This window comes from Erpetoichthys calabaricus, chromosome 5, assembly GCF_900747795.2.
Source record: "Erpetoichthys calabaricus chromosome 5, fErpCal1.3, whole genome shotgun sequence".
NCBI classification, from domain to species: domain Eukaryota; kingdom Metazoa; phylum Chordata; class Cladistia; order Polypteriformes; family Polypteridae; genus Erpetoichthys; species Erpetoichthys calabaricus.
Genome location: NC_041398.2, coordinates 21,810,402 through 21,821,488, shown reverse-complemented (window position 1 = coordinate 21,821,488; position 11,087 = coordinate 21,810,402). Strand labels below are relative to the sequence as shown.

The 11,087-nt window shown below is 36.5% G+C and overlaps 2 non-coding genes across 2 annotated transcripts; both read left to right on the top strand.

Annotated features, from left to right (window-relative positions):
* Positions 1–1,051: 1,051 nt before the first annotated feature.
* Positions 1,052–1,125, top strand: trnai-aau (transfer RNA isoleucine (anticodon AAU)). The gene has a single exon. It is a non-coding gene; the product is annotated as a tRNA-Ile (tRNA).
* An 889-nt stretch (positions 1,126–2,014) lies between these two features.
* On the top strand, positions 2,015–2,087 carry trnak-cuu (transfer RNA lysine (anticodon CUU)). The gene has a single exon. It is a non-coding gene; the product is annotated as a tRNA-Lys (tRNA).
* Positions 2,088–11,087: the final 9,000 nt, after the last annotated feature.

Sequence of the window (11,087 nt, the reverse complement as noted above, 5' to 3'; positions counted from 1 at the left end):
CAACGCGGGTCATGGGAGGCCATTTATATAATTGTTCGTAGAATTTGTTTATTATTACTTAGGGTGTTGTACCATGTTAGCCATTACGAATGTTGTGAGAAGTCAAGTAAAATGACACCTTTTATTGGCTAACTAAGAGAAAAGCCAAGCAAAATGACACCTTTTATTGGCTAACTAGAAAGATTACAATATGCAAGCTTTCGAGGCAACTTAGGCCCATTCTTCCTGCTCTCATGTTGCCTCATTAATGAGAGCAGATCACCAAAATGTTTAATATACTCGTATATTAGAACAAAAATGTCCCTATTTTTTTCTGTTTTCAATGTCAGGATATCAGTTGTCTCGTTCGTACAGCATTTATTACACAGGATTAACACCAGATGGGCGATGTCATCCGATGCGCCATCTTTTGGAATGCAAAATACATTGCAATTTGTAACACCTGCAGTACAGAAAGCATTCCGATAGAGGTGGCATCGCAAACGTTGAAACTGGAAACGCCCGACAGAGAGACACGGGCTGATACTTTTAAAAAAATATTTAATTAAACAAAAGAATAGTAACATCAGTTATACAACTGTTAAATATAAGAAATAAAACTGAAACCCACTGCAGAAGAAAGAATGAATTGCCTTCAAAGAAGCACAAATAATTTCTGTAAAGAAGCCCCTATCCCACTAGCAGTCCAATATTAACCCAGTTTATTCACCGAGCACAACACTCTTCTCTGCGGTGGGTTGGCACCCTGCCCGGGATTGGTTCCTGCCTTGTGCCCTGTGTTGGCTGGGATTGGCTCCAGCAGACCCCGTGTTCGGATTCAGCGGGTTGGAAATGGATGGATGGACAACACTCTTCTCAACAAACCATATTCATTTAACGCTGTAGATAGATAGATAGATACATAGATAAAAACTTCGCAAAACAGATTTTTTAAAGAAAAATACATCGCATTGAATTACAACATGTAGTACAGAACACAATACACAAACATTAATTGTGAAAACAGAACGTAATTGCCCGACAGACAGATAGAATTTGCACATATCAGTTTGGCCGGTTAGCTCAGTTGGTTAGAGCGTGGTGCTAATAACGCCAAGGTCGCGGGTTCGATCCCCGTACTGGCCAACAACGATCAGTTCAACTCTGGTCGTTTCTTTCCATCGCATACTTATCCCACAGAGTTTTTTGTTCACCCTCCATGTTTTTTCATCCAATTTAAAACTATTTGAAATTTAGAGACAAACAATTCATTTACCATCCAGCATAGTTTCTGTTTAATTTTGCCTCGGTAACTTTAATTCAAATGAAAATCTCTCCATCATTAACCGAGAGTATACTAACGACACACTGCGTCCTGATCAATGAAGTGCAGCCCTCAGTCTGTGAGCAGTGCAGCAAAGTCCACTGTGCAAGACAGGGATATTCTCTCTTTGCAATCTCTTTTAATTTTGATAGCATTGCTTTAAGTATTTTCCCCTTCATTCTAAGCAAACTGTACATCTCCAAGTTTCAGAAACAGAGAGAGAGAGAGAGAGAGAAGGAAATAAACATATTAATAAATGTAAACTCCATTGCCCCATTTAACATTCCTGGAAGGGAAGATTACGAAATATATATCATTCAGTCTTAGGAAAGATCCTATGCGGTGCAAGAAGTTCAAGGTCACAGTGCTCTCGTGGGCAGTTAACATGGAAGTTTCTCCACGAGCAGTTTTATTTTCATACCTCTCAGCTCTAACTGGAGGGTAATCTGACACTCAACGGGCTACAAATAGGACGAGATGGCCTCATCCGTCCCCTCCACATTACTGCGTGAAGTTGACAATAACACAGATTATCGAGGGATCGCTACAAGGTCTCATGAACATTAGAATGCTTAATGTCCGTTGGAAACGAGCAAATGTTTCTGTTAAAAATGCAATGTTTGTGACTAATCCGCAGCACTAAGGATCGGAGCCAGATTAACTAACGTTCATATAATTTGGACAGAGACACTTGTGGCTCCTTGGTCCCTAGCCCGGCTAGCTCAGTCGGTAGAGCATGAGACTCTTAATCTCAGGGTCGTGGGTTCGAGCCCCACGTTGGGCGGTTGAGTACTTTTCCTTTGAAGGAAAATGACTTGTTGATCTGAAAAAATCGCAAAATAAGCCTAGCGTTCCATCTCGTCAAAGCTGTTTCCAAACTTAAATAGTCCTACACGCTGCAAGAATCTAGCGAGAAACAAAATGTCCACATCGGGCTCATTCTGACCTTCTCATTTGTCTGATATTCCAGGTGTCAGAAAAAGATTGCGCAGGCGACCAATTCTCAACGTGCAGAAATGTGTGAAAATCGAGACTTTAGATTTGCTCCAGAACATTATCTGTGTGGAAGCATGTACGTTTTGCCAAAAAAAAAAATTGAACCAGCCTTTCCATCTCTTCACTGTGAAATGACGAGAAATGAAGGAGAGAAATTATCAAACAATGACTGAATACTTGATTGCTTAGAATGAAGTGCTTTTCCTTTTCTTCACGCTTTGTCTATAAGTTGTACAGAAGGTATTCTCGGATCGACGGACAAGGAAAGAGCGCATGACGTACTCGGAAATGTTAGATAGATAGATAGATAGATAGATAGATAGATAGATAGATAGATAGATAGATAGATTATCCATCCATCTTCCAACCCGCTGAATCCAAACACAGGGTCACGGGGGTCTGCTGGAGCCAATCCCAGCCAACACAGGGCGCAAGGCAGGAACCAATCCCGGGCAGGGCATATGTAGGAAATATAGATAGTATGTAAATAGATATTAAAGGCACTATATTTGGAAAAGAACCTGTGAACATGAATGACATTCTCTCGCTTGTCCATCATAATCTTTTATGATCGCCTTTTGTCGCCACCTCTGCCGGACGCGGCGGGTGCACAGGACCAACGAGCCGCTAAATCGCATTAGCTTGCCTGACCAATCTGCTGATCATTGGCAGGAAGAAGGCTACGTCCTGTTGCAATTCAGGATTCAAGTTTCCATTTTCTCCCAGTTTTTGCAGATGCACGGTGACACAAGCCTTTTCTCATTCCATCGGACCTATCATACCTTCTTTTACCGTTTTTTTTTCCTGGTCATGCGACTTTCCGTTATCATGGGCATCCTTTATGAAGGCAGTGTCTTTTTTTCCCAATCGTGACAATAATCTTATCAAAGTAATACAGAAAAAAGTCACTCAGAGAATATTCGTGAGGAGCTTACAGGAGCTGCATTGCTGGAATTGGAATGAGTGACATTGTTTACATTTAGAAACCTGACGTTCCAGTCCGACGCCAGAAGACAAGTTTACTAATATTTTAACAGAGTTAGTTGCATTACCCGAAATACACTGAAAAAAGTATAACATTGATGTTGTTCATTCAACGTAAATTTTCTCTTTCAAGCATCTTAAGATTAGTCGTTTAGTGTTGTAGCTTGAAATATTTGGTTTCAGATCTCAATCAAAGTAAAACAATTTGTTTGTACCAAAGTAAGTTATGGTGGAGGGATAAACATAAAAATCCTATTTCAGTTAACCTAATATTTTAGGTTGTTCGTGTGCTGTGTGGGCCGTTTGTATATTCTTCTGGTAGAACTTTCCAGAGTGCTGGCTTTCCAACTGCCAAAAACTCCCGAGTGAAGTGGACGTGGCAATACAGGTCTGGTCATTTTCAGCCGCTGACTTTTATAATGGAGGATTTCTGGTAAGTAACCCTATTTCTCAACTGTTAATTTTAAGTATAAGAACTCGTAATAAAACATATATCAAGAAAGCTGTAGAACATTTAATAATTTTTTGTTACATATTTAAGATTTACACTGCAAAATACTTGTGTATTTGCAGTAGATTTTTAAATAAATGTAAAAAGTACAGCATTGGAATGTGTTATGTTCATAATATTTCTAATAGCATAAAAAAAGGTTATGACCAATAAACCCTTTTAAATTGTAATAACTTAAAAAACAGATTTATTTCAGTGTAAAACAAATGAATTACACCCAATCACTCTAAATGATTTGCACCAACTTAAAAATTGTGGGTTCAATAAGATAAAAAGAATTATATTGGTTCAGATTGAAAATATTAAGTGTGAATCATTACCATAATTATTTTAAGTTGAATGGAGGTTATACTTTTTTCAGTGTACCTTTCTTTCTTTCTTTTTATTTAAATTTCCTTTATTAAGTTGCAATTCATTGTCAGGATGTCAGTTACTTCGTTTGTACGGCTTTAAGGATTCACAATGGAAGGGCAAAATTGTGCGTTGCGCCATTTTTTGGAATGAATATACATTACATTATAGTAAAACTAGTACTGGAAGCATTTTCTTTCTTTCTTTCTTTCTTTCTATTTAAATTTCCTTTATTACTTTGCAATTCATTTTCAATATGTCAGTTGCGTCGTTTGTACGGCATTTAGGTTTTACAATGGAAAAGAAATATAATGTGATGCGCCATCTTTTGGAATGAAAAATACATTACATCGAAACAAACCTGCAGTACAGGAAGCTTTTTCTTTCTTTCTTTCTTTCTTTCTTTCTTTCTTTCTTTCTTTCTTTCTTTCTTTCTTTCGCGATGCGCCATCTTTTGGAATGAAAAATACATTACATTGAAGTAAACCTGCAGTACAGGAAGCTTTTTCTTTCTTTCTTTCTTTCTTTCTTTCTTTCTTTCTTTCTTTCTTTCTTTCTTTCGCGATGCGCCATTTTTTGGAATGAAAAATACATTACATTGAAGCAAACCTGCAGTACAGGAAGCTTTTTCTTTCTTTCTTTCTTTCTTTCTTTCTTTCTTTCTTTCTTTCTTTCTTTCTTTCTTTCTTTCTTTCTTTCGCGATGCGCCATCTTTTGGAATGAAAAATACATTACATTGAAGTAAACCTGCAGTACAGGAAGCTTTTTCTTTCTTTCTTTCTTTCTTTCTTTCTTTCTTTCTTTCGCGATGCGCCATTTTTTGGAATGAAAAATACATTACATTGAAGCAAACCTGCAGTACAGGAAGCTTTTTCTTTCTTTCTTTCTTTCTTTCTTTCGCGATGCGCCATTTTTTGGAATGAAAAATACATTACATTGAAGCAAACCTGCAGTACAGGAAGCTTTTTCTTTCTTTCTTTCTTTCTTTCTTTCTTTCTTTCTTTCTTTCTTTCTTTCTTTCTTTCGCAATGCGCCATCTTTTGGAATGAAAAATACATTACATTGAAGTAAACCTGCAGTACAAGAAGCATTTTCTTTCTTTCTTTCTTTCTTTCTTTCTTTCTTTCTTTCTTTCGCGATGCGCCATTTTTTGGAATGAAAAATACATTACATTGAAGCAAACCTGCAGTACAGGAAGCTTTTTCTTTCTTTCTTTCTTTCTTTCTTTCTTTCTTTCTTTCTTTCTTTCTTTCTTTCTTTCTTTCGCAATGCGCCATCTTTTGGAATGAAAAATACATTACATTGAAGTAAACCTGCAGTACAAGAAGCATTTTCTTTCTTTCTTTCTTTCTTTCGCGATGCGCCATTTTTTGGAATGAAAAATACATTACATTGAAGCAAACCTGCAGTACAGGAAGCTTTTTCTTTCTTTCTTTCTTTCTTTCTTTCTTTCTTTCTTTCTTTCTTTCTTTCTTTCTTTCGCAATGCGCCATCTTTTGGAATGAAAAATACATTACATTGAAGTAAACCTGCAGTACAAGAAGCATTTTCTTTCTTTCTTTCTTTCTTTCTTTCTTTCTTTCTTTCGCGATGCGCCATTTTTTGGAATGAAAAATACATTACATTGAAGCAAACCTGCAGTACAGGAAGCTTTTTCTTTCTTTCTTTCTTTCTTTCTTTCTTTCTTTCTTTCTTTCTTTCTTTCTTTCTTTCGCGATGCGCCATCTTTTGGAATGAAAAATACATTACATTGAAGCAAACCTGCAGTACAGGAAGCTTTTTCTTTCTTTCTTTCTTTCTTTCTTTCTTTCTTTCTTTCTTTCTTTCTTTCTTTCTTTCTTTCTTTCGCGATGCGCCATCTTTTGGAATGAAAAATACATTACATTGAAGCAAACCTGCAGTACAGGAAGCATTTTCTTTCTTTGTTTCTTTTTTTCTTTCTTTCTTTATTAAGTTGCAATTCATTTTCAGGATGTCAGTTGTCACAATGGAAAGGCAAAATTGTGCAATGCGCCATCTTTTAGAATGAAAACACATTACCTTCCGCCTCCATACTACGCACCTCCAGACGACTGGACTGTACCTAATGGGTTTTACAAAATGAACGGCTCGTGCACGCGCTGAACCTGCTGGTCCCGGGCTGTGTTGTGTCATCGCGAGAGGTACGCGCTCAGGCCCGATGCGAGTGAAAATAGAAACTACAGCAAACAGTATATACAGTATGCACAACTGGACAAACAATTAAGAGACCCCTGCAAAATGATCCGCTTTTCTTGTTTTACTTTGTAAAAGTATGTGTTTAAGGAACATGGACATTTTTATTTAATTCCGTAAAACATTGACATTTCCCTCGAGTTCCACATCAAAACAACTGCACGAAGAGCATTTAATGACAGAAAATGACAACTGCTCAAAATAACAAAACGAATGCAACGTTTTCAGACCTTGACTAATGCATAGAAATCAAGATCATATTCATTTTTAACCAACACAATACTACTGTATGTTTAAACTTAAGAAGAATTCACATTTCAGTATTTGGTGGAATAACCCTGACATTTATTCACCGCTTTCGCGCGCTCTCTGCCAGTCTTTCACGTCGCTCTTGGGTGACTTTATGCCGATCCTGGTGCAAAAAAATTCAATCTGCTCGGCTTTGTTTGATGGCTTGTGACCATCCATCTGACTCTTGCTCATATTCTAGAGGTTTTGGGGTTCAAGTCTGGAGATTAGGCTCACCATGATAAGGTATTGATGTTGTGGTCCTCCGCATCATAGCCAATCCCCCCGAGTAAAGTAGTGCACTGTGGCCATTGTTTTGATAGCGAAATAGAAGCATACACAGGCATTAGAAACATCGTGGACACCCCGGCCATTAAGACGGCCCTGGTCCACACCTTGATTGACCAGGCTGTGGGCTGTGGAGTATCGCCCTGCTGGAAAACCCAATCCTCAGAGTTTGGGGACATTGTCAGGAACTGAAGACCTTGAAGTGCATTTGACACTGGAAATACCTTTGGGTTGGACCTTAAAAAGGAAGTCCTCATCTTCTCAAGGGGAGTCAAAGGTGGGCAACATGTGCCTGGGAGGAGGGGAGGAGAAAAGCAGGAGAATTCATTTCATTGCTCTACTGAGAGTGTGGATTGGAAGCCTGTTAAAGGCATTTTGTAAAATAAAAAAATGCCATTTTTGAACCCAAGGTTTGGGTCTCTGGAGTTGTGTCCGGTGTTGGGGGTGCTGAAATGCCCCCTATTGGTCATAATATACAGTGACCTCCATAATGTTCGGCCCAAAGACACATTTTCCCTTGATTACCCTCTTTGCTCCACAGTCTGAAATTACAAATCAGACACTTTAGACGTAATTAAAGTGCACATTGCAGACTTCAAACACAGGTTTCAAACACACACTTTTTTTCATGGATCCCCCCCATTTCAGACCACCATAATGTCTGGCACAGAGCAATGGTTGACATATTAAAGCCGTTGTCCCTCACATGCAATGACTGTTTGAAGTCATAGACGTCCGCAGGGGCTGATGATCTTCTCTGGTGATGCTCTGCCATCTTCAGCTCCTGCTTGTCCCCTTCCGTTTTCTCTTTAGCATATTGAAGGCCTGCTCAGTTGGATTGACATTGGGTGACTGGCTTGGCCATTCCAGAATTTTCCATTTTTCAGTTTTGATAAACTCCTGTATTGTCTCAGCGGTCTGTTTGTTTCATTATCTTGTTGTAGGATGGTGTGCCATCCTTTGAGTTTGGAGGCATCTACTAGAACTTGGCAAGATCGAGTGTTTCTGTACACCTCAGAATTCATTGTGCCATCAGCAGCTCCATTACCAATGAAGAGAAGTGTGCCAGGACCTGTGCCAGCCATACATGCCTAGGCCGTAACACCCCACCACCATGTTTAACAGATGAGGTGGTCTGCGTTGGGTCTCGCACAGTTCCTTGTCACCTCCACACTTTGCTGTTGCCATCACTCTGATACAGCAGGCTCGTCTTTCTCTTGTCTTTCCACAAGACCTTTTCCCAGAATTCTGTGGGCTCTTTGAAGTCCTTTTTCATTAACTGTACTCTGGCCCTCATGTTTCTGTGGTGTTCATCTTGCTGTGTGTCCTCTGTATTTTTGTTCACGTCGGCCCCCTGAATACTTTGATGATCTGTCAGACAGGCATTGGGGGGCTTCTTCTTGACCATAGTGAGGATTCTTCTGTCCTCAGCAGTCCCTTGACCTAGCAGTCCCTTTGTGATTCCTAAGCCCACCAGTGTGTTCTTCCTTCTTCATGATGTTCCAGACAGTTGATTTTGGTCATCCTAATGTGCTACTGATGGTTTTATCCTTGTTTGTCACCCTCATAATGGATTATTTGACTTTCATTGACACAATTCTTGTCCTAATGTTGAACAATGGGAACTGCAGACTCCAAAGGGTAGACGCAAACTGAGGTGTCTTATGAAGCCACAAATCCCACCTGAGGAATCACAAACACCTGGGATGCCAGACATTATGGGGCCCTGAAATGGGGGACTGTGCAGAACAAGTGTGGTGGGACTGAAATGTCTGCAAATACCCTTAAATGAAAGTCTGTAATGTGCACACTTTAATCACAAGTCTCTGATTTGTAATTATTGAACTGAGGAGCAGAAGAGTAAATGAAGGGTACATGTGTATTTGTCCCAAACATTATAGAGGGTACATTAGATTAGAGATAGATAGATAGATAGATAGATAGATAGATAGATAGATAGATAGATAGATAGATAGATAGATAGATAGATAGATAGATAGATAGATAGATGTAAAAGGCACTATATAACAGATAGATAGATAGATAGATAGATAGATAGATAGATAGATAGATAGATAGATAGATAGATAGATAGATAGATAGATAGATGTAAAAGGCACTATATAACAGATAGATAGATAGATAGATAGATAGATAGATAGATAGATAGATAGATAGATAGATAGATAGATAGATAGATAGATAGATAGATAGATAGATAGATAGATAGATAGATAGATGTAAAAGGCACTATATAACAGATAGATAGATAGATAGATAGATAGATAGATAGATAGATAGATAGATAGATAGATAGATAGATAGATAGATAGATAGATAGATAGATAGATAGATAGATGTAAAAGGCACTATATAACAGATAGATAGATAGATAGATAGATAGATAGATAGATAGATAGATAGATAGATAGATAGATAGATAGATAGATAGATAGATAGATAGATAGATAGATAGATGTAAAAGGCACTATATAACAGATAGATAGATAGATAGATAGATAGATAGATAGATAGATAGATAGATAGATAGATAGATAGATAGATAGATAGATTTAAAAGGCACTATATAACAGATAGATAGATAGATAGATAGATAGATAGATAGATAGATAGATAGATAGATAGATAGATAGATAGATAGATAGATAGATAGATAGATAGATGTAAAAGGCACTATATAACAGATAGATAGATAGATAGATAGATAGATAGATAGATAGATAGATAGATAGATAGATAGATAGATAGATAGATAGATAGATAGATGTAAAAGGCACTATATAACAGATAGATAGATAGATAGATAGATAGATAGATAGATAGATAGATAGATAGATTTAAAAGGCACTATATAACAGATAGATAGATAGATAGATAGATAGATAGATAGATAGATAGATAGATAGATAGATAGATAGATAGATAGATAGATAGATGTAAAAGGCACTATATAACAGATAGATAGATAGATAGATAGATAGATAGATAGATAGATAGATAGATAGATAGATAGATAGATAGATAGATAGATAGATAGATAGATAGATAGATGTAAAAGGCACTATATAACAGATAGATAGATAGATAGATAGATAGATAGATAGATAGATAGATAGATAGATAGATAGATAGATAGATAGATAGATAGATAGATAGATGTAAAAGGCACTATATAACAGATAGATAGATAGATAGATAGATAGATAGATAGATAGATAGATAGATAGATAGATAGATAGATAGATGTAAAAGGCACTATATAACAGATAGATAGATAGATAGATAGATAGATAGATAGATAGATAGATAGATAGATAGATAGATAGATAGATAGATAGATAGATTTAAAAGGCACTATATAACAGATAGATAGATAGATAGATAGATAGATAGATAGATAGATAGATAGATAGATAGATAGATAGATAGATGTAAAAGGCACTATATAACAGATAGATAGATAGATAGATAGATAGATAGATAGATAGATAGATAGATAGATAGATAGATAGATAGATAGATAGATAGATAGATAGATAGATGTAAAAGGCACTATATAACAGATAGATAGATAGATAGATAGATAGATAGATAGATAGATAGATTTAAAAGGCACTATATAACAGATAGATAGATAGATAGATAGATAGATAGATAGATAGATAGATAGATAGATAGATAGATAGATGTAAAAGGCACTATATAACAGATAGATAGATAGATAGATAGATAGATAGATAGATAGATAGATAGATAGATAGATAGATAGATAGATAGATAGATTTAAAAGGCACTATATAACAGATAGATAGATAGATAGATAGATAGATAGATAGATAGATAGATAGATAGATAGACAGATAGATGTAAAAGGCACTATATAACAGATAGATAGATAGATAGATAGATAGATAGATAGATAGATAGATGTAAAAGGCACTATATAATAGATAGATAGATAGATAGATAGATAGATAGATAGATAGATAGATAGATAGATAGATAGATAGATAGATAGATGTAAAAGGCACTATATAACAGATAGATAGATAGATAGATAGATAGATAGATAGATAGATAGATAGATAGATAGATAGATAGATAGATAGATAGATAGATAGATGTAAAAGG